Here is a 24,874-nt window from a genome sequence, read left to right as displayed (position 1 = left end):
GGGGAACACTTGACAATGATAGAATGGGAAGGAAGGAGAAACAGTCAAGAAACAAGAAGAGCCCAGAAGGAGGCCCCACTGTGAATAGCTGACTCTTCTGGAGTCCTTAGACGTGGGTGCGAAAGCTTATTTAGGTTTAGGTTCTTCTCCCTACCCATGATGATTCTGCCACATGCATATCTTTCAAATTGATTCCATCTACTTCCCTCTGATCTAATGCCACTATTTTATTAGTCTAGGACCACTCTCCTCTTTCCTGAGGTTACTGCCACAGAATCCTACCTGAGCTCCCAGCATCAGGTCCTCAGCCATTTTCATCTCTTGATACGTTCCACATAATACAGCCAGAGAGATCTAAAATGCAAATCAGATCTTGTGGCGTCCCAGTCTCAAACCCTTTCATTGCCCTCCACTTTTCCCTCATGGTCCAGTTCAAGCTATCGAGTGTGGGGGAATAAGTCCCTTTCTGATTTTTCTGCTTATTTCTCCTGCCTCAGGCCTTACCACCCTCTACCTCACAGAAGATGTCACAGCCACAGTGAGTTCCTAGTAGGACTTTGTTGCACTTTCTTCTCTATCCTCAAGGCTGTTCTCTCTGCTATGAGATTCTCTTCCCCTTTCCCATGAAGAGTCCCTGTAAACATTTCCCTGAATAATATGTGATAATCCTTTAGGTTTCAGAGAAGATGTCACTTGCCCTGGGAACATTTCCCTGACTCCTCATTGCAAACATGTTCCTCTTTAAGTTCCCATAGCACCTGGTGATCACATCATAGGATTTATCACACTTTCTTGTGGTAGCCTGTTTTCTTGTGTGTATTCTCCACTAGGCTTTAAACTTCTCAAGTATAGAGTCTTCTTTGTTCATCATTGTAACTCCTTTTCCCGAGAACAGCTTCAGATATATGACACTCAAAAGCAGTTTGTCCTTCTTTCCTTTCTGTGGAGGAAATAAACGGCTATTTAGCATTATCCATAAAATAGCTCTCCAGCTAAAGACAGCTAAGGAACTCATGTAGTCTTATTTTGCCTCAAACAAATAATTCTGCCTCTTGAATCTTTCATTCATCAAGACTTTATCTTGGAGCTCTAAAAACGGACTGTTTTCTCCTGGGACATCCCAGTCCTAAATTCTGCTTTATTCCATAGATTAAATTTACCCTTGGGCCAAATTTCCATATCTGTGGCCTGTAAAAATTGAATTTGGGATTGAAAACCTGTAAGTAGTTGGCAGTGGTGTGTGTGGGGGTGGGGAATAAGAGGGTATGGGGCTCATACTGATTATTATTTCTTTGGGAATTTTTTTGTGGATCCTGAGAAATGCTCAGGATCTCCCAGATAAAAATGGTTTAGATTTTGTGGTCAGCTCCTTTTCTCAGATTTATTGCGTACTCCTCCACTTCTTCTCAAACCCCCAAGCTGAACTTCCCTCTTCAACATGTTCCCCTCTGACCCACACTCAGTCACATAGCTTTATCTGTGGAGAAAATATATTCCTTGACACAACAGAGGTAGGAACTCCTACTTCAAGAAACAGTACCATGTTTCTTGTACTTCTGTCTCTGTCTAAATTCTCCCCTTTCCAATTAAAATGGAAAGTAGATTAGAGCCATATTCTAGTATGGATATGATCAGAACAAAATAAAGCAAGAGGATTGCTTCAGGCATAGAAGCTTACACTGTAAAATTCAATTATTATAAATAATTATTGCTTAAGTACAATATTCTTAACCTGCATCCTTAAATATTTTGGGTCTTTAGAAATTTGTTTGTTCATTTGTCATTATTACACAGTATCTGTTAGCTCAGTGGATTCCGAAATGGTCGGCTAGCCTTCTGATCCAAGATGGCAGACTAAACATTTGTATTTACTAACTGTGCTTCCCCACACCTCCCTGAAATAAAAGTATAGATGTACAAAATGAGATAAACCTATGAAGCAAAGGAAAGAGACCTTATCAGCAGATAGGAGATTTTTAAAAATTTTAGAAAATGAGAGGTCATTTGAATAGTAGAATATAGAAGTATCAGACATGTGTGGAAAACCAACAGCATGAACAAGGCAATCCACCCCCCCAAACCAAATTGACCCTTGTAGAAAATGGAATTTGAGAATACAGACGTGAACTAAAAAATAAATGACTGAAACCAATAGCTTCTGTTTAATATATTCAGAGAGAATTGGGAAATCATTAAATTCATAAAGTAAGAGCACAGTGCAGTGAAAAAAGTGTCAGTGGATGTGTGTATGTGTGTGTGTGTGTGTGTGTGTGTGGGTATGTGTATGTGTGTTTGAATATATATGGGTAAGAACCAGGAAAATCTTCATAAAGGAAGTGCTGGGCTGAGCTTATTGAAAAAGTAGATGTACTGTTCTTCAGGTGGATAGGGGCAGGGCATTTGGGGCAGAGGAAGCAATGTAAAACAGAGTGAAGTCTAGGAAACTACAGGTAACTGCAGAGAGATTATAGGGCTGATATGTGCATAGAAAGAGGGCAATCTGCTGAGATAAACAGGGGCTAGCTCATAAAGGGCTCCAGACTTTTGAAGCCATGCTAAATAGTTGGCATTTTATCTTCTCAGTAATGAGAAAGAAACACCTTTGTGGAGATGTTTAATTGAGGAAGGGATTTATATGATCAAATATGCTTCAGGTTGATTGCCCTGAGTGCTGTTTGTTAGATGGATTGCAAAGGTTAAGGCCTGAAGCAGGGAAAAGAACCAATCAATGAGAGAGCTTGAACTAAAGTGGTGGCATTGGGACAGGACTTAGTGAGACTAGTGGCAACGTTCATCTAGACAGAGAATACAGGATGAGGAGCAGATTTCAGAGGAACATAATGAGTCCTTTTTTTAGCTCTTTGTGAATGTTCAGAAATGGCAGCTGGTGTTGCATAATTGCAAAATTGGGGCTTAGCTAGTTATTGGCTTCTAAGAACATAAATGCATTCCTTTTTTCCTCTGGCCTACTCTTTGAAAAATGACACCAAGGGGTGGGGCTCAAAGGGTTTTTTTTTTGTTTTTTCAAGCTAAGAATTTCTTTTTCTTTTTTTTTTTTTTACATCTTTATTGGAGTATAATTGCTTTACAATGCTGTGTTAGTCTCTGCTGTATAACAAAGTGAATCAGCTTTATGTATGCATATATCCCCACACCCCCTCCCTCTTGTGCCTCCCTCCCACCTTCCTTATCCCACCCCTCTAGGTGGTCACAAATCACCAAGCTGATGTCTCTGTGCTATGCGGCTGCTTCCCACTAGCTATCTATTTTACATTTGGTAGTGTATATATGTCCCTGCGACTCTCTCACTTCATCCCAGCTTAACCTTCCCCCTCCCCATGTCCTCAAGTACATTCTCTACGTCTGCATCTTTATTCCTGTCCTACCCCTAGGTTCATCAGAGCCTTTTTTTGTTTGTTTTTAGATTCCATATATATGTGTTAAAATAGGGTATTTATTTTTCTCTTTCTGACTTACTTCACACTGTATGACAAACTCTAGGTCCATCCAACTCACTACAAATAACTCAATTTTGTTTCTTTTTATGGCTGAGTAATATTTCATTGTATATATGTGCCACACCATCTTTATTCATTCATCTGTCGATAGGCACTGAGGTTGCTTCCATGTCCTGGCTCTTGTAAATAGTGCTGCAATGAACATTGTGGTACACGTCTCTTTTTGAATTATGGTTTTCTCAGGATATATGCCCAGTAGTGGGATTGCTGGGTTGTATGGTAGTTCTATTTTTAGTCTTTTGTTGTTGTTGTTGTTTTGCGGTACGTGGGCCTTTCACTGTTGTGGCCTCTCCCGCTGCGGAGCACAGGATCCGGACGCGCAGGCTCAGCGGCCATGGCTCACGGGCCCAGCTGCTCCACAGCATGTGGGATCCTCCCGCACCGGGGCACGAACCCGTGTCCGCTGCATCGGCAGGCAGACTCTCAGCCACTGCGCCACCAGGGAAGCCCTATTTTTAGTTTTTTAAGCAAACTCCATACTGTTCTCCATAGTGGCTGTATCAATTTACATTCCTACCAACAGTGCAAGAGGGTTCCCTTTTCTCCACACCCTCTCCAGCATTTATTGTTTGTAGATTTTTTAATGATGGCCATTCTGACCGGTGTGAGGTGATTGTGGTTTTTTTTTTTAATTAATTTAAAAATTTTATTTTTAGTCTGTGTTGGGTCTTTGTTGCTGTGCGTGCGCTTTCTCTACTTGCGGGGAGCGGTGGCTACTCTTTGTTCCAGAACATGGGCTTCTCCTTGTGGTGGCTTCTCTTGTTGCGGAGCATGGGCTCTAGATGCGTGGGCTTCAGTAGTTGTGGCACACGGGCTCCAGAGCACAGGCTCAGTAGTTGTGGGGCATGGGCTTTGTTGCTCCGCGGCATGTGGGATCTTCCTGGACCAGGGTTCGAATCCGTGTCCCCTGCATTGGCATTCTTAACCACTGTGCCACCAGGGAAGCCCCTCATTGTGGTTTTGATTTGCATTTCTCTAATGACTAGTGATGTTGAGCATCCTTTCATGTGTTTGTTGGCAATCTGTATATCTTCTTTGGAGAAATGTCTATTTAGGTCTTCTGCCCATTTTTGGATTGGGTTGTTTGTTTTTTTGATATTGAGCTGTATGAGCTCCTTGTATATTTTGGAGATTAATCTGTTGTCGGTTGCTTCGTTTGCAAATATTTTCTCCCATTCTGAGGGTTGTGTTTTCATCTTATTTATGGTTTCCTTTGCTGTGCAAAAACATTTAAGTTTCATTAGGTCCCATTTGTTTATTTTTGTTTTTATTTCCATTTCTCTAGGAGGTGGGTCAAAAAGGATCTTGCTGTGATTTATGTCATAGAGTGTTCTGCCTATATTTTCTTCTAAGAGTTTTACAGTGTCTGGCCTTACATTTAGGTCTTTAATCCATTTTGAGTTTATTTTTGTATATAGTGTTAGGAAGTGTTCTAATTTCATTCTTTTACATGTAGCTGTCCAGTTTTCCCAGCACCACTTATTGAAGAGGCTGTCTTTTCTCCATTGTATATTCTTGCCTCCTTTGTCAAAGATAAGGTAACCATATGTGCATGTGTTTATCTCTGGGCTTTCTATCCTGTTCCATTGATCTATATTTCTGCTTTTGTGCCAGTACCATGCTGTCTTGATTACTGTAGCTTTGTAGTATAGTCTGAGGTCAGGGAGCCTTAATCTTCCAGCTCTGTTTTTCTTTCTTAAGATTGCTTTGGCTATTCAGGGTTTTTTGTGTTTCCATACAATTTGTGAAATTTTTTGTTCTAGTTCTGTGAAAAATGCCATTGGTCGTTTGATAGGGATTGCATTGAATCTGTAGATTGCTTTGGGTAATATAGTCATTTTCACAATGTTGATTCTTCCAATCCAAGAACGTAGTATACCTCTCCAACTGTTTGTATTGTCTTTGATTTCTTTCATCAGTGTCTTATAGTTTTCTGCATACAGGTCTTTTGTCTCCTTAGGTAGGTTTATTCCTAGGTATTTTTTTCTTTTATTGCAATGGTAAATGGGAGTGTTTCCTTAATTTCTCTTTCAGATGTTTCATCATTAGTGTATAGGAATGCAAGAGATTTCTGTGCATTAATTTTGTATCCTGCAACTTTACCAAATTCATTGATTAGCTCTAGTAGTTTTCTGGTAGCATCTTTCGGATTCTGTATGTATAGTTATCATGTCAACTGCAAACAGTGACAGTTTTACTTCTTCTTTTCTGATTTGGATTCCTTTTATTTCTTTTTCTTCTCTGATTGTTGTGGCTAAAACTTCCAAAACTATGTTGTATAATAGTGGTGAGAGTGGGCACCCTTGTCTTGTTCCTGATCTTAGAGGAAATGGTTTCAGTTTTTCACCATTGAGAACGATGTTGGCTGTGGGTTTGTCATATATGGCCTTTATTATGTTGAGGTAGGTTCCCTCTATGCCCACTTTCTGGAGAGTTTTTATCATAAATCAGTGTTGAGTTTTGTCAGAAGCTTTTTCTGTATCTATGGAGATGATCATATGGTTTTTATCCTTCAATTTGTTAATATGGTGTATCACCTTGATTGATTTGTGTATATTGAAGAATCCTTGCATTTCTGGGATAAACCCCACTTGATCATGGTGTATGACCCTTTTAATGTGCTGTTGGATTCTGTTTGCTAGTATTTTGTTGAGAATTTTTGCATCCATGTTCATCAGTGATATTGGCCTGTAGTTTTCTTTTTTTGTGACATCTTTGTCTGGTTTTGGTATCAGGGTGATGGTGGCCTCGTCGAATGAGTTTGAGAGTGTTCCTCCCTCTGCTATATTTTGGAACAGTTTGAGAAGGATAGGTGTTAGCTCTTCTCCAAATGTTTGATAGAATTCGCCTGTGAAGCCATCTGGTCCCGGGCTTTTGTTTGTTGGAAGATTTTTAATCACAGTTTCAATTTCAGTGCTTGTGATTGGTCTGTTCATATTTTCTATTTCTTCCTGGCTCAGTCTTGGAAGGTTGTGCTTTTCCAAGAATTTGTCCATTTTTTTCAGGTTGTCCACTTTATTGGCATATAGTTGCTTGTAGTAGTCTCTCATGATCCTTCGTGTTTCTGAAGTGTCAGTTGTTACTTCTCCTTTTTCATTTCTAATTCTGTTGATTTGAGTCTTCTCCCTTTTTTTTTTGATGAGTTGACTAATGGTTTATCAATTTTGTTTATCTTCTCAAAGAACCAGCTTTTAGTTTATTGATCTTTGCCATTGTTTCCTTCATTTCTTTTTCATTTATTTTTGATCTGATCTTTATGATTTATTTTCTTCTGCTAACTTTGGGGTTTTTTTTTGTTGTTGTTCTTGTTTCTCTAATTGCTTTAGGTGTAAGGTCAGGTTGTTTATTTGAGATGTTTCTTGTTTCTTGAGGTTGGATTGTATTGCTATAAACTTCCCTCTTAGAACCGCTTTTGTTGCATGCCATAGGTTTTTGGTCGTCGTGTTTTCATTGTCATTTGTTTCTAGGTATTTTTTGATTTCCTGTTTGATTTCTTCAATGATCTCTTGGTTATTTAGTAGTGTATTAGCCTCCATGTATTTGTATTTTTTACAGACCTATGTGTCCCTAGGTCTGAAATAGGTCTCTGTAGACAGCATATATACAGGTCTTGTTTTTGTATCCATTCAGCCCATCTGTGTCTTTTGTTTGGAGCATTTAATCCATTTACATTTAAGGTAGTTATTGATATGTATGTTCCTATCACCATTTTCTTAATTGTTTTGGGTTTGTTATTGTAGGTCTTTTCCTCTTCTTGTGTTTCCTGCCAAGAGAAGTTCCTTTAGCATTTGTTGTAAAGCTGGTTTTGTGATGCTGAATTCTCTTAACTTTTGCTTGTCTGTACAGGTTTTAATTTCTCTGTTGAATCTGAATGAGATCCTTGCTGGGTCAAGTAATGTTGGTTGTAGGTTTTTCCCTCAAAGGTTTTTTTTTTGAGACCTAAATGTAAGTTTCTTTACATTTGTCTTTACCTGCTCTACCACTTCTCAACATTTTGGCTGGTTGTTTTCATTACAGAGGTAATCCATGATCATGGCAAAAGTTCAAACAAAAGGAAAAATGTAGGAAGTACAGAATAAAACCCCTGAAGTAACCTCCCACAGAAAAGTAACACTGACAGTTTGGTCTACAGTCTTTTGGACTTTTTTTTGGCGTATATTCTTTTATTTGATCATGCATTATATTTTGTGCACTCTTACTATCATACTGCCTTTTAATTCATTTCTTCCATTTTTAATTTGAAATTTTTCAAATATACAGAAAAGTAAATGAAACAAAATAACACCTATATACCCCACACTTAGATTTAAGAGAAATCAACACATTTCCAAACCTTTTCTGTAAATAGAATTTCAGATATAGCCAAACCACCCAATTGCTATCACTTCTCCCTTCCTCCCTCCCTCCACCCCCCCTCTTTCTTTCTCTCTTATTATAATTTACATTAAATGTTTATACTTATGGTATCATACTGTATGTATCCTTTCTCAATTTGTTTTCTTTAAATGCAACATTATATTTTTGAGATTTAGCATGTAGCTTCATGTAGATTAATTTTACTTTTTAAAATCTAGTCTATGATACAGAATTCTACTTTTCTGATAATATAGTGAGAATAACACCATATTATTATCAGTGCTGTAAAGTATATCCTTGGACATCTCTGCTTGTATAAATATGAAAGACTTTCATAGAAGTCTGACTATGGGAGATGCCCATACTCAGCTTTATTAAAGATTGACAGATGGCTTTCCAAACGGGCGATACCAGTTTACATTCCCACCAGACCTTTGTGCACTTTCTTGATTCCTTTCATTCCTTGCCAGTGCTTGTTGTTTTTAGACTTAAAATTTTTGTCAATCACATTGATTACAAAAAGGTAGTCTGTGGTGGTTAATTTTATGTGTCAACTTGACTGGGCTCTAGGGTGCCCAGGTATTTGTTTAAATATTACCTGTGTCTGTGAAGGTGTTTCTGGATGAGATTAACATTTGAGTTGGTAAAGTGAGTAAATTGCCTCCCCCAGTGAGGATGGGTCTCATCCAACTAATTGAAAGCCTGAATAGAACAACGAAGAAGAATAAGGGAGACTTCTCTCTTCCTGCCTTTATTTGACTGGGGACCAGGATCTTCTCTTGCCTTCGCAGTAGGACCTGGATTAGAACTTATACCATTGACTCTCCTGGTTCTCGGGCCTCTGACGTAGACTGAAACCATACCATCAGTTCTCCTGGGCCTCCAGGTTGCTGACTGTAGAGCTTGGGACTCTTTGGCCTCCATAATTGCATGAGCCAATTCTTTATAATATATCTCTATCTGTCTGTCTTATCTATCTTCTCTATCATCTCCTATCAGTTCTGTTTCTCTAGAGAACCCAGACTAATATAGTATCTCATCATCGTTTAAATAGACATTTCCCATAATAACTGTTAAGGTTGAACATTTTCTCCCCACGTGTTTATTAGCCATTTGAAATTTCTCTCTGATGAATTTTCTATTCATATACTTCGCCCACTTTATATGTGTCTAGTCACAGCCCATCCAACTGTTCTCTCCCTCAGATATTTCACTTTAGGGACATCCTTTCCATCTTCACCCCCTACACCCAGAATTTTAAATTTCATATCTGTTTGACTATAAATTGAAGAAAATGAAGGCTAATTCAGAATAAAGAATGGTGATGTAGGCAGATGAGCAGTGTATCCTTCTGTAAATAGGAGCTTTAGAATAAGAGAAGGTAAAATGAATGTGCAGCCTCAAAATCCACCACTCATGAATGGTTTCAGAGAACATGATGACACTGGCATGCTGTGCTAGCATTTCCTACCCACCACAGTGATTCAGTCCTACGTGTGGGCCTTGGAAGAGAATATACTCACTTTAAGCCATTAAGGAATCAGGTAATAGTTTCTCAAAGTGGCAGGTCTTGTTCTCCTTTGTATGATTTATAATGATCCTAAATCACCCTCAGAAAAAAAATCTCACTCACTCTATACTCTTTAATTAAGATTTCTGTTTCTGCAACATTTTGGTGGTATTTATGTCAAATGTTTACTTTTCAGAATGTCTCCCTTTTTCTGTCTTTTTTTTTCTGTTTTGATCGGGCTGTAACCATGCTCTGTGCTCCACATGGGTGTTCCTTGGAAACAAAGCATTTTTGAGATGGCAGGATTGGGACTAGTAAAAGAAAACAGGAAGATCTGTGAGCAGAATCTCCTCCAGTACAGATGATTAAGGAACATAGATAGGGGAGTGTGCTGAGTGACCTTTGTTTAATGGGGTGTCCAAACCACTGGGTGCTCTAGCGTGGGTGGCCATCCTGACTGACCCCATGATTCAAGAACTGCTATAATGATACCAGGGATGCAAAACAAAGATGTGAGTATGCTGCAGAGACTGCTCCTTTTACAGAGGCTGTACACTTCTCCAGCTGAAAATTTTCCTTTGCCACAGTCCCAGTCAAGCCAGATTGAGTTGATGATCCAATTTCAAAGAATGTTTCCTTTTACAAAACGCATTTCATATCACTCTTTTCTCCAATAATACGGAATCAGTTTTGAAACTCAACTGGAAAACTTATCCATCCACAGGGAGGTTGTAAAAGGCCACCTGCTAACCACAGGAAGCCCAGACTGATATAGGGTGGCAAATTAATTTAAGGTGGCTAATGGTTATTTCCTTGTCACTTTCTACACCTGTCCTTGCTCTGCAATAGGGGTTATAAGAAATATGATGCATGCCAAAGGTGAAACTTTATAAGTCAACTCCTCCAAGAAGTATTCTCTGCGCACTCTTTCTGGAGTCCCCAAGTGCTCTCACATCTCCCTGTGTGTTAGTCAGGGTTTTCCAGAGAAACAGAAACAATAGGGCATGTAGAAATATATATAAGAAGAGGGTTATTATAAGAATCTCCTCACACAATTAAGGAGGCCAAGAAGTCCTAATCTGCTCTTTGCAAGGTGAAGAATCAGGAAAGCCAGTGGTGTAATTCAGTCAGAGTCTGAAGGCCTGAGAACCAGGGGAGCCAGCGTGTGAGGGCAGAAGATGGATGTCGCAGCTCAAGCAAAGAGAGCAATTTCACCCTTCTTCCATTGTTTTGTTCTACTGAGGCTGTCAGCAGGTTGGATGATGCCCACCTGTATTAGTAAAGGCAGGCCTTTACTCAGTCTACTGATTGAAATGCTCATCTGGTCTGGAAACACCCTTACAGAACACCCAGAAATAATGCCTTACCAGCTGTCTTGGCATCTCTTAGTCCAGTCAGGTTGACATATAAAATTAACCATCACACTGTATTCACTCCCACTGTGGGAGTTACTTACTCATTGTAACTGTTCACTTACCTGTCTCCATCATCAAGCTTAGACTCCTAGAAAGGCAGGGCCAGTGCTGTCTGTTTGATTTCCCAGACCTAGCACCATGCCCCCATGTACTTGTGGGATGATTTTAGTGGCTAGATTTGGGTTTGGGGACTCAGCTGCCAACTGTCATGAGGCTCTTATACTTCTTTAGGCCAGGCTTTCCCTCCCAGGCCCCACCGTGACCTCCCTTTTACCTCCATCACTCTGCTTAAAAGGAGATAAATAATACTACATTTGTACAGTGGGTTTACATGTATTGTCTCATTTGTATTATTATTCCACAGTAGTAGGTGAGGTTTAAAAACTGAATACCATGTTCTTAAATTTGCAAATGTCTGGAACAAGAATTGGGAACAATGACAATATTCTGAGCTTCCCAGAATGTAGCAACTATGGGGATTTTGTGGACATCTGAGAGAAGTACATGCACAGATGGTTTGCCTTTTATTGGCCCATTTTGCCCGGAAGGCAACACTAACTGAAACAAAGGAGTCTTATACCAGAAGGGTATGGGGTCACAGCCTTCAGGGTGGCTGTGGATCCTTGCTCTGGTCTCCCTCTCTCCCTGCTCTGTTTTATATTGCTCATCTTGTTACTTCACAATCCAGGACTTATGACATTTTTCTTCTCTGGACTGGAAATGACAGAGCTGTCAAACATTAGTTTCTGATTGGTATCTCTGAGTCAGGTAAGAGGGCCGGGGTGATTAAAACTGGGCTCACATGTATCTTCCCAACAACCAAACAAGTGTTCCGAAGTATAGGAAGAACTTGTTAGGGAAGATACCCAGGAGAATGCTTTCGGTGGTAAAGTCAGTGGAAAGCAGGCTTCCTCTGTGCCTAAAGAGATGGCACCACTTGGGCAGGAGCCCTGTGGCAGAATCTCCATTAAGACGTCAAAGTAAACTGTATGAAATTACTTCTAGAAAGCAGCTCAGATGAAAAACTCCAGCTTCACAGGGCAAGAACTGTGATCATGGTAAGCTCTGACAACTCTAATATAGTTGGCCGAGAGTGGAAAAATACACTTGAATTCTGAGGAGGCCCGTAGATATTTTGGATAATCTCAGCTTGTGTGCCAAATGTGTCATGGTCTTTTCTTTCCTTTCTCTCTTCTCGTTCCCTTTTCCCCTCTTCTCCTCCCCCTTCCCTTTCTCTTTCCTTTATGACCTCTTTCTCTAGACCCTCTTCCTTCTGTTCTTTCCCTTCCCTCTTCTATCTTCTCTGATCATTCCTTCCTCCTGTCCTTCAAATGATCAGTGCCCCTTTGCATCAACAAATGTGTACCAAACTTGTGCTTTTGCCAATTACCACGCTAAGAGCTGGGGTGTCAGAGTGAATCAGTTCTGTTTCCTCCCCAGCACCCAGGGATGATTTGATGGGCTTTGCCTAGCCCCTTCCTGCATCCCCAACTTCTATTTCCTGGAACACTCCCCACTGTTATGTGGGCAACTTATCAAAAGTATAATCTAAGGTTAAATAATGTGCTTATTGTGCAACCATTGTTTCAGGTCAAGTCCCCTGGGTACAGCCTCCAACTGCTCCTTTTCTAGTATCATCTCTGCCCCTTTCTCTTCCTCTTAGAAATTCTGGAGGTGCTATTGCTCCTGCCCTCAAGCGGCTCACCACCTAGGGGAGCAACATTTAGATTAATTGCTTTAAAATTCTTTAATCACTCTGATGTTGACAAGACTAGCTGGCACAACTGATTTAGAAATGCCCAATTTAGCAGACTGTTGTGCTTGGGCTCCAAGGATGGGTGAAACAGAGGAACAAGAAGCCAGTTCTCAGGGTACTCACTCTGATTGCATAACAGGGAGAAGCATCAATTAACACAGATTCTGGCCAGAACACCCCATAATGCCTCCATGTCCAGTCAGATAAAAACAGTTCACTCTGTAAGTAAATAATAGCTTAGTTTCTGTTGCAGCCTGATTGAGATCAGCTAACCTTTAGGCAAAGAGCATGACTCTTGCTAAAGCTTTTGACAAACTCTTTTCAGCTTTATGCAAGAGATTAGGTTAACTCTTGCAAAACTGGTTCACCAGGAACAATGACTAAGTGGATTTTTTCAGTATCTGGCATATTATGTCTGAGTAGCTATAAATATATTTACAAGTTGGAATTTCAAGGGAGAGGAGTATTACCTTGCTGGAAAACAAGCCAACTGCATTATGGGCCTACACCCAGCCAGCATGCTGTGTTTTCATCTTCACTTCTTGCAGTTTTGTTTTCTTTCTCAAGGACTTTGACTATGTCATTTTTTCTTTAACACTAATAATTTCTCTCTACCCTGCTCCCATTGTGAATGTGCGTGTGTGTTATGTGTGTGTGTATCTTTCTACAGGGGGGTGGAGAATCCCATGCAGGTGTGTTCATGTTATTAAATGTATATCTGCTTATTAATCTCTCCAATGACAAAAGGCAATGGACAGACAAGCGATGCTCTTATCCCTCCTTCGCAGTGGTGAATCTGAAAGCCAAGAGAAGTTTTCTTTCAAACAGGAACTGTTTTGGAGTCTGAACAACTTTGCATTTAGACAGTGCAGCTTTCAGTTCCAGATCTTGGCAGTGGGGCAAGCAGAGGGTGTGGCAAGTACAGACTTTGCCACAGGGCAGTGTTTCCTACCGTGTGTTCCCTGGAGTTACTGACAGGAAGGATGCTACTAATCAATTTATTGAAATAAGGATGTCCAATGAGGGAACTTTCTTGAAGTATTAAATATACTACCGTGCCTTGGGCGTAGTCAAGGATGAATTATAATACATGTCATTTTTCATATTTATCATTGAAACCACATCACCCGCAGTCTTTCTCTAAGCCTAGCATTCTGAGAAACACTTTAGTGGTGCCTGAGGGCCTAGGGAAGGAATGGAATGAGTGAGGCATCCCAGAATAGAAAACTAACCTCATAATTCCTGTTGGTTGGTGGACGGTTTTCCACTTTCCACCAATGAAATTGATCTGAGGAGAGTAGACCGAACTGGGGACTCCTGTTTGAGGATCCAGGGCTTCTGGAATTTTCCCTGTTCCTTTATACTTTGCTCTACCATGTTCACCTCGAAAAATCAACATAATCCATTTGATTACAGAGCTGAACCTTTCTCCAGAGTGAGGGATTTTAACCATGCATATATTTAGACATCATTTATCATCTGTTCATTTGTCTTTTTTAAAGTTCAAGTCAAATTCTGGTAACCTAAGCACATACTTATACTGATCCTTTTACCCCTCCCCTTTCTTCTCTGCAAGTTGCTTTCTCTGGTTTCTACGAACTCATTACTGCCCTCAAATTTACAACTTTGTCTTCCCAGTTCCCTGTGTCACCTGCTTGGTCTCAGCTGTCCAGGACTCTGCCTTGGAAATCTCAGACTCACATTTCTATATGTCCCTGCGCTCAATTCTGGCTGGCCTCAGAATCCCCCAGTCTCCACGCCAGTTCTGCCGACAATGCTCAGTCTTTTGTCTCAAGGCTGAAGCCCCAAAATCTCCACTTCTAAACGACACCCCAGTGGATTCTGATGCCCACCCAGGATTGAGGAACACTGCTCTAGGTTCTGGGCACATCGCCCCCTGTCTTTTTTTCCTGGAGCCCCTCCTGGGTCATGATTCCATTTCCCCTTCCTCTGCCCTCAGAAGGGATAATGATGGAAGTATTTGTAAAGTTTCTCCTATGTCCCAGGTGCTTTAAATATGTTGTTTCATATTTCACAATACTCTTATGGAGTATATATCATGATCTTTATTTTAAGGATGAGGAAAACAAGATTCAGAGAGTCTGGGTAATTTTCCCAAAGGTGCACAATTAGGAAATGGCAGGGCAGGGGTTCAGACTCTGACCTGTCAGCATCTACAGCCTTACCACTTAAAAAGAGTGGTCCCTGGACTAGCAGAATCAGCGTGCCTTGGGATCTTGCTAGAAATGCAAATAACCTGGGTGGCGTCTCAGACCTACTGAATCAGTTTGTTTGGATGTGGGGACCAGAAATCTGTATTTTATCAAGCCCCTCAAGTGATTTTGATGTACCCTAAATTTAAGAGGGACCGGGCTTCCCTGGTGGCGCAGTGGTTGAGAGTCTGCCTGCCGATGCAGGGGCCACGGGTTCGTGCCCCGGTCCGGGAAGATCCCACATGCCGCGGAGCCTGCGCATGCGGAGCCTGTGCTCCGCAGCGGGAGAGGCCACAACAGTGAGAGGCCCGCGTACCGCAAAAAAAAAAAAAAAGAAGGACCAATCTAGAGTACCATGTATTTCCCCACTCTTTTGTCTCTTTTTCCTCATTTCTTGCCTCGGAAGAATTGCCTTATTTCTTTCCCAGTAACACCACTATCAGCTTACTGCGCAGCCTCACTCATATCTTTCTCAACCAGCAGTTTTATTATGCACACCCTTCTCATTTCCTTTACAACATTTGTGGTATCTGACTGAGCAAACACGGGGCTCCAACTTGGCTTCAGGTTTTGCCCTATCTTGCCTCAGACTCTCAGTATCTTCCCTTGAACATTTTAAGGCATTGAAGACACTGACTTGCAACTCTCTTTCTAAACTTGGGGGTGCACATGGGCACATGCCATGCACAAAGAATTAAGTTTGATCATCCAACTAGGTGCCTCATTAACGTCTATACACTACAGCTGGGAAATCCCTACTCGTGGTCTACTTCAAGTTCGGGTTCCCAGACAAAGAATTGCAAATATCCAGTGGCTTTGGAAAGTTTCATTTAGCATTGAACTGTGTCTCTTCCAAGTGAAGCAGTGGTGGGGAGATTTTTAAACATGGATCTGCTGATAACATGGCACCTCCTCAAAACTATAATCTCATTAAGGGTTGGATGATGTCCAAATCAAACCAGAAATGCAAGACCAAAAGACAACCCTCAGAATGGGAGAAAATATTTGCAAATGAAGCAACTGACAAAGGATTCATCTGCAAAATTTATAAGCAGCTCATACAGCTCAATAACAAAAAAACAAACAACCCAATCCAAAAATGGGCAGAAGACCTAAATAGACATTTCTCCAAAGAAGATATACAGACTGCCAACAAACACATGAAAGAATGCTCAACTTCATTAATCATTAGAGAAATGCAAATCAAAACTACAATGAGATATCATCTCACACCAGTCAGAATGGCCATCATCAGAAAATCTAGAAACAATAAATGCTGGAGAGGGTGTGGAGAAAAGGGAACACTCTTGCACTGCTGGTGGGAATGTGAATTGGTACAGCCACTATGGAGAACAGTATGGAGATTCCTTAAAAAACTACAAATAGAACTACCATATGACCCAGCAATCCCACTACTGGGCATATACCCTGAGAAAACCATAATGCAAAAAGAGTCATGTACCACAATGTTCATTGCAGCTCTATTAACAATAGCCAGGAGATGGAAGCAACCTAAGTGTCCATCATCGGATGAATGGATAAAGAAGATGTGGCACATATATACAATGGAATATTACTCAACCACAAAAAGAAAGGAAATTGAGCTATTTGTAATGAGGTGGATAGACCTAGAGTCTGTCATACAGAGTGAAGTAAGTCAGAAAGAGAAAGGCAAATACCATATGCTAACACATATATATATGGAATTTAAGAAAAAAAAATGTCATGAAGAACCTTGGGGTAAGACAGGAATAAAGACACAGACCTACTAGAGAATGGACTTGAGGATATGGGGAGGGGGAAGGGTAAGCTGTGACAAAGCGAGAGAGTGGCATGGACATATATACACTACCAAACATAAGGTAGATAGCTAGTGGGAAGCAGCCGCATAGCACAGGGAGATCAGCTCGGTGCTTTGTGACCGCCTGGAGGGGTGGGATAGGGAGGGTAAGAGGGAGGGAGATGCAAGAGGGAAGAGATATAGGAACATATGTGTATGTATAACTGATTCACTTTGTTATAAAGCAGAAACCAACACACCATTGTAAAGCAATTATACTCCAATAAAGATGTAAAAAAAACAAAAACAAAAAACCAGAAATGCTCCCATGCTACTCTGCCCTTAGTCAGAGGTTTCAGGGTGGCAAACACCTCTTGGTGACTCTGCCTCTGTCTACATGTGCAGAAAGTCCAAGTTGCTTGGCAAAAGTCTGATTGCGCTAGAAAAACAGTTTGATCCTAACTTCAAAAGAATTTTTATGCTATTTGGAATATATTTGAAAAATGAATTTATTCTAATATCTTTAGCCTCATAAATAATACATAATGATTAATGAAAGATTAGCATTTTGGAGTTCAAACTACATAGTTTCTTTGGACGGTTGATACATCATTGTTATTTATTTATTTATTTATATTGACGTATAGTTGATTGTAAGTGAACTAATATTATATTAGTTTCATGTGTACAGTATAGTGATTCAGTATTTTTATAGATTAGACTCCATTTAAAGTTATTACAAAACAGTGGCTGTATTTCCCTGTGCTCTACAATATGTCCTTGCTGCTTATCTTTTTTTTTTTTTGCGGTACGCGGGCCTCTTACTGTTGTGGCCTCTCCCGTTGCGGAGCACAGGCTCCGGACACGCAGGCTCAGCGGCCATGGCTCACGGGCCCAGCTGCTCCACGGCATGTGGATCTTCCCGGACCGGGGCACGAACCCGCGTCCCCTGCATCGGCAGGCGGACTCTCAACCGCTGCGCCACCAGGGAAGCCGGCTGCTTAACTATTTTATACATAGTAGTTTGTACCTCTTAATCCCATACCCCTATCTTGCCCCTCCCCACTTCTGTCTTCCCACTGGTAACCACTAGTTTGTTCTCTGTATCTGTGATGCCTCATCATTAGGTAGAATAAGAGGAAATAGAAAGTTGACAGGGGAAACTTAGTTTAGTTTAACCCTAAACTAAATTATTTAGTTATTTTTCTTTAGTTGCATTTAGCTTCCAGATTGTTTCTTCAATGCCACCTTTCACAAGAATATTCCATGAATAAATATTAGGCTATATCCCTGGCCATCTGTAATGGTCATGTTATTCTGTTCAACGGCTTGCTTGTGGGATTGTATCCTAACTGGAATTGCAGTTGGTATATCAAGATGCATTGTATGCATTTATATCTTTCTTTTTTCTTTCTAAATGTTTCCAAACTGGGTTAGAGCTCCTAGCCATGAGTACTCTCGGATCAGCTTAATTACTAAAAGAAGAATTATAGTTTTACTGTACAGTGACCTTGTAAGAAGTACCAGTGCAGCTCAATTTCAAATTCTGCTCACATTTCAATATATTTTTGATATATTTTGCTTAGCAGTTTATTTGCTTTCTCATTGCCACTGTTTTTCCTGATCATAGAACTCTATAAAACTCAATAATGGGGAGTGACTCAAAAGTTTGGTTATTTTTACTAGTAAACTATTTCGGGGGTAAGCACTTCACATTTCACATTCTTATGCTCCACAGCACTGTAAATAAGTCTGATTTTTTTCCCCTTGGATTCAAGAGAATATTTTGGAGATAATTGGCAGAAAATAGAATTAACAATGCTATCAATTTTCATGTTGAATAACTTTAGAGGGAATGATGGCATCTTATACTTAAGAATAAACATGCAAGAATTTGTAAAAGTTGGCAAACTGCAAGAATAATACATTTAGAAAATTGTGCTATGATTAAATGTCCTGGCTATATAGCTTATTTCCTTTTTAAATGTTTAAAATGAAATTTAAAGCACAATTGAACTTGGCTTGGATAGGCAGACTGTATATTAATTGGGGATTTAGTTAATATCCAAGAGCTGATCTACTTCTGACAGTAAGACCCGAATAGCCCCCTTGGAAGTTTCCATAGAGGTTGATTAACCTTTTAAAATCCCTGTTTCTGGGGCTTCCCTGGTGGTGCAGTGGTTGAGAGTCCGCCTGCCGATGCAGGGGACGCGGGTTCGTGACCCGGTCCGGGAAGATCCCACATGCCGCGGAGCAGCTGGGCCCATGAGCCATGGCCGCTGAGCCTGCGCGTCCAGAGCCTGTGCTCCGCAACGTGAGAGGCCTGCGTATCGCAAAAAAAAAAAAATCCCTCTTTCTCCCCTTCTTTTTGGCCTCTGCCTTCTTTAGTTGTGTGCTAATTTGCTACATAGAATCTTGATTTTCTAGAATTGCTACCTTGATGTATGGGGGAAAAGAAAATTTAATAAAATCCTTGATTTTGAAAATCTTGAATTTTTCATATTTGATTTTTTGAGGAGAAATTATTTAAATTTATTTCTGTTTTAACAGTCTCCATGGAGTAATGATTAAATGTAAATTGTTCAATATGCCTTTTCAAAGTTTTACTTGTTAAACCTCATACTAAACCTCTGAAATATTGAGTCAATAATCTCTAATTCCCTGTTCAAAATTTCCGCAAAGCAGAAACATGAATGTCTTCATTGTTAACGACAGACAAACAAAACCAATAACAACAACAAAATAATTTTTACACTTCTAGGATTCTATATTCGGTATTGCATGAGTTTTATTTATTAGATATGTTCTAATAATCTTTGTTATTTAAGAGCAGATGAATTAACTTCACTACTTTAACCTCTTTGGCTCTGCCTATTGCCACATGACTCTTCATTAGCAGTCCTAAGAACAAATTATGCATCAAAATTCCAATTAAGAGTCCATTGTTTGCCTACTCAATATCCCCTAGGAGAAATCTTATACAAGAGCTTTTGTTTCAGAACTAAGTGCCAGGAAAATTTTGCTGTCCTCAAGTAATGGCATGTTTTCTCCTTCTAGACAATGAGACCCATGTAATTGATCATATTTTCCTTTGTGATTTGGCTGCTGGGAAGCGCAGAGCCAAACTTGCAGCCCAAATGTTATGGCTATGTAAGGTCCTATGGCCCACATAGCTGGGATCTTGATATTGATTTTCAGTCATGACTCTGGTTGACAAAACATGCCATTATAAAAAAATTATAAAAGTATCTATAGGCTATCTGAAATTATTATAAAGTAGGCTATAAATAAACCAGTCAATTGTTTAAAAATAATTCAGTTTTTGCAGGGAGATGACTTTATGAACGATCTTTAGATTCACACTTCAACCCTCAGAAGACCATATCATTTTCAGTATACATTTCATGTGCATTTACCATGTGCTAGACAGATGTGCTCCTGGCAGGGAGGTTTCTAAGTATTAACAGAGTTCAGTCTCTCAAGGGCCTTTGGAGGCTCTAGAAGGAGGGACAAATACAAATTATGCAAGACTAAATAAAATAGGTGTTGAATAGCAATAAACTTTTTTGATATAAGGGTACAGGGAAAGGAACAATTTATTCTCCAAGGGCTTAAAAGATAGAGGTTTTCTCAAAGGCAAAAAACTGAGGTCGTTTCAAGCCAAAGAGGCTATATGAAGAATGCATAATGTTGCTAAATTGTAGTGAGAAATGACAAAACAATGTTGTTACAGAACATTATTAATGAGCAACAGATTATCATTAATACTGCTTCTTGAGGAAGATGGGTTTATGTAGAGGTGGGTAGAGTTTTTTAAAGAGAGCTTCTGGGAATTTCACTACACTAGTCCTTATCATATGCAGTTCAGTTTAAAAATTGTATTTCTCCTTTTTCTTGATAGAGGACTATCATTAGGACTATCAATCATAACTGGGGCTATTTCTGAGTTGACAGTCATAATGAAGAGAGGAAGCAAAAGAGGAAAGGAGACGATACAAGAAGAAAAGGGAAGGAAAAAATGATGACAGGGATTAACTGTATTTTCCTAAGGTGGAGAGAGCACATGAGGATAAAAAGCGTATGGAATTCCTCAGAGTTTCTCTGGATTGGAATTGACCAAAATAGAGAAGGGTGAAGAGACTATGACATATGGAAACTTCTCCTTGGGAAAAATGTCAGTGGAAAAGTTATTGGGTCAGATTGTTCTTCTGTCAAGGTAGAACATGGTGGCAATTTGACAAGGAACACAGTTTGGTACAATTAAGCCATCAAGCTTATGATGTGTGTTGTGTAGGGATGGGGAGGTGGGTTGGGGCCCAGGTGGGTGGGTAGGAGAAATCATGTATCCTGGGTCTTGCCCATATATTGATGTTAGATTCCACTGACTGTGTCACCACCTGAACTGTTTGACTTTGGTAGCTAATTTATAACATCAAGAAGAGTTGCCTAAGCAGAATCAGAGGGCAATTTCATAAACAGCAATTGCAGTGATTCCTACTGGCCGGGTGCTTTCAGAAACAATTTACACAAGGGCTGATTTCGACATGCACTAATGTATACAGTTTAGCTAGTGTTTTATATGGAAACTGTGATAAACCGTTCTAATTGGTGCTTAATTTACATAGATTAGAGAGTTCCACAGGCCCACACATTAATGCTTGGGGATTTTGGGTCATTTAATGGAGATGCCAATTTGATTCAGTTAAATAACCAATTTTAGGGAATCCTGCTAAAGTTTGCCTGATACAAACTAGACTATCTTATTTTATTTTAATTTATTTTTTTGTACCAAGTTATTTATTTAGGCAATGATTGTAATAGTAAAAGCTTGGAGACAACTTAAATGCCCATCAGCAGGAACTGATTATATAAAGTATGTCTATCCATAAAATTAAATATGTGCATTTAAAATAATGAGGCATGTAATGATAGCACACTGTCTAAGATACATATTTAAGTTAAAAAGGAAGATGCAGAACAATGTGTAAAGTATTCTAACATATGTGTTTTAAAAAGAGATGGAGTCCTGTATATATGTATCACATGTGTATGCCTAGTGTTCCTCTGGAATGCCACTAATGACAGAAACTAATTGACAGTGGCTGGCCTAGAAGGAAATATTAAGGGTCAAGAGTAGGAAGGAGACTTAACTTTTCATTGTTTCTTTTCAAACTAGTCAGTCTTGAGTTTTTTTTTTTTGCTTACTCTTGTCCAGTGACCTCAACTAGCTTTCCATCTCTTTGCAAGATTCAGGACAAAGGGAATCACTGTATCAACATGAGGCAGGAAAGCTTTGATTTTCTAGTCCTGTTCTATGTGGATGTATCCCAGATTCCTCCACAACCTGGGTCAGAGCATCTGTGGCCTTAGTATGAAGTTTTGTAAAAGGTTCTTCTTCAGACAGATGAATGAGAAAGATTTCCTCCTTCTGTATGGAGATAGCATAGCAAGCAGAGTGGGATGGATCTCATCCATGGCTTATCTCTGAGGTTAGGTACTGTTGTGCACTCTGCACACTGCACAACCATTTGTGGTGGCCCTGAACTGGGTCACCTTGCTGGAAGAGACTATGAGTTCCAGGCACCTCACTTGGTATATCACTAACAGAAAACTCAAGCTCTAGGTAGATCATTACACCTGCCCTACTTTTCCACCTGCTCTCACAGTCTTCAGGGTGGCAGAGTCCAAGGAAGTAATTATAAGTTGATGTGGCAAATGATATGAGTGCTATGGAAGAGAATCTATGAAAGGCTTTCAAAGAGTGAAGAGGAAGCCATTCTGCATGGGGGCAGTTGCATCAGGTGGAGCCGTCTAAGTCAGTGTTTCTCAACTGGGGCCCTCTAAGGGATCTTTGGTAAAGTTTGGAGACATTTTGGTTGTCTCAGCTGGGGGTTATGGTGCTACTGGTGTCTAGTGGATGAAGGCCAGGGTTGCTGCTGAACATCCTACAATGCACAGGACAAAGGATTATCTAGCCCAAAATATTAGTAGTGCTGCCATTGAGAAACCTGGTCATATGCTGTGGTAATAAATAACTTAAAAAAATCTCAGTGGCTTAACTCAACAAATAATGGTATCTCCCTCATGCTGTACGTCCAGTCTGGGTTGGCAATGCAGTCCTCTTCATTGTAGTTCCACCAGGGAGTCTGGCTGATGGAGTCTGTGTGGGCTTCCACCATCACTGTGACAGGAGAAAGGAACTTAGTGGATGGCACAGGAGAGTTTTAAACTTCTGCTCAGAATTGGCACGTGTCCTTTCCAATCACGTTCCATTGGCCGTTATCTATCATATGACCAAGCCTAAATTCACAGCAGGTGGGAAGTTCATTTTTGTCTTGTACCCAGAAAGAGGAAAGAATGGGAATAGTTTTGAACTGCCCTCATGACTATTGTACTGATGGTAGCAGTGGTTGTGGCAGTGGTGCGGGGATTTAGTCAAGTCTTCTGCTGCATAACAAACCACCCCAAACTTAGGGGCCGAGGACAGCAACAGTCATTTAATTAGCTCATGAAGCTGAAATTTGGATAGGTCTGGAAGGGAACAGCTCATCTCTACACCATGTGGCATCAGCTGAGGCAGCTCAAAAACTGGGAGCCAGAATCATCTGAAAGCTTGATCGCTCATATGTCTGGCAGTTGATACCGGCTAGACTGAGACCTCAGCTGTGACTGTCAGCTGGACCACCTACACATGGCCTCTACATGTGGCTGTTTGGCTTCCTCACAACATGGTGGCTGGGTTCCAAGGCAGAAAGTAAATGCTGCCAGTTTCTTAAATCCTGCGCCTGGAAACTGGCACAGCATCACTTCTACCGTATTCTCTTTATTGAGGAGTTACAGAACCCAAATTTAAGGGGAGGGAACATAGACTTCATGTTTCAGTAGGAGGAAGGTCAAAGAATCTGGGGGCTATGTTTTAAAACTGTTTCTCAGGTCAGTGACAGGGTTGAAGAAATGGCAAGATTTCTTTAGATGGAGTTTGGGGAATGAGCATTCTGAACAAAAGCACATCATATCTGAGTTATTCTCAGTTTTCTAGGTGGTCCTGCCTCCTAGCTACTCACTCCTAGTGCTGACATAAGCCTTATAGAAATGCTTTGATCCAATTATAAAATATATATCAAGTGCACTGTTTCACTAATGTGAAGTACAATCTGGGTTTATTCTGATTTAATTGTCTAAAATTATACATGATTCATTCTAATGCAAACAAATGAAATTTTTAAAAAAGCATCACCAAATTTTTCTGTTAAATGTTTGTTTTTCTTTAATAATAATAATAATTTAGTTCATAATAATAGTTTAGTTTACCTCAATTTTGGGATTTAGTAGATTAGTGGCACTCAGTCTGCTTTGGATTCATTTTGCTATGAACTTCATGGTTCAATTTTGACTTTAAAACAGGCTGGACTTGACCTGAAACACTTTCTTCAGGAATCATATGCAATAGGGGTTGAGGAATAGCATAAATGGGCCATCCTTTTTCTGATTTTGAGAAGGGGATTATTACCAATATCCATGTGTTTTCCTGTCTTTTCAGAGTAATTTCTAGCAGCGTTGTCTGTGGGTCATAGAACCGCAGAATTGTAGAGCAGAGAGCATCTTTCAAGGTCATCTAAGTTGAGTTTCCTCATTTTGCATATGAGAAAAGTGAGAATCAATGAGGCAAGGTGACCTCTTAGAGTTACAACTCACTATTACGCAGAAAGAGGAAGGGCAGTTGGTGCATGGTAGAGGGGCCCCATGTTGGTACATGAAGGACAGTTGGAGGGGACCCACTGATGAATCACAGGGAAGCGAATGTTCCCCCCCTGTATTTTTCACTGAGGAAGAAGCAGCTTCTTAGCTTCTACTGCATTGGCTTCTCTTGTGACCCCTGTCCCAGCCCTTGGCTCCGCCTACTCCACATTCCTAGCCCTGGACCATTCCATCTGCCTTTTGTTTATGCGCTGACAGCTGCCTTTCCCCTCATCCTTTGTTCTTGTTCCTTTAAAGCCAAGGGGGAGTTGCTCCACTGACAGCATTTGAATTCAGCTCATGAAAAATTCTATAACAAGTGTACTTGACTGTTTGATCTCTGGCTTCTCCCACATATTTGCCCTTTATACCCTGAGATCCATAAGCTTCATTTCCTTGGAGCAGATTACAATTTCAGTGGAAAGGAAATGTGTAGCTTTCAAGCTGAGCTCAGTTCTAATAAGAATCAAGTAAAGCTCAATCCTGGGCCACTGTGGGTACTCAGGCGCTGAATCAGGCTGTGGCCATCTCTCTGAAAACACAGCTTCATTGTTATGATGCTGGAAAATCCCTGACCTCGGTTCAAATT

The sequence above is a fragment of the Lagenorhynchus albirostris genome, chromosome 7, assembly GCF_949774975.1.
Source record: "Lagenorhynchus albirostris chromosome 7, mLagAlb1.1, whole genome shotgun sequence".
In the NCBI taxonomy this organism is placed as follows: Eukaryota; Metazoa; Chordata; class Mammalia; order Artiodactyla; family Delphinidae; genus Lagenorhynchus; species Lagenorhynchus albirostris.
Note: the sequence above shows the minus strand (reverse complement) of the source record.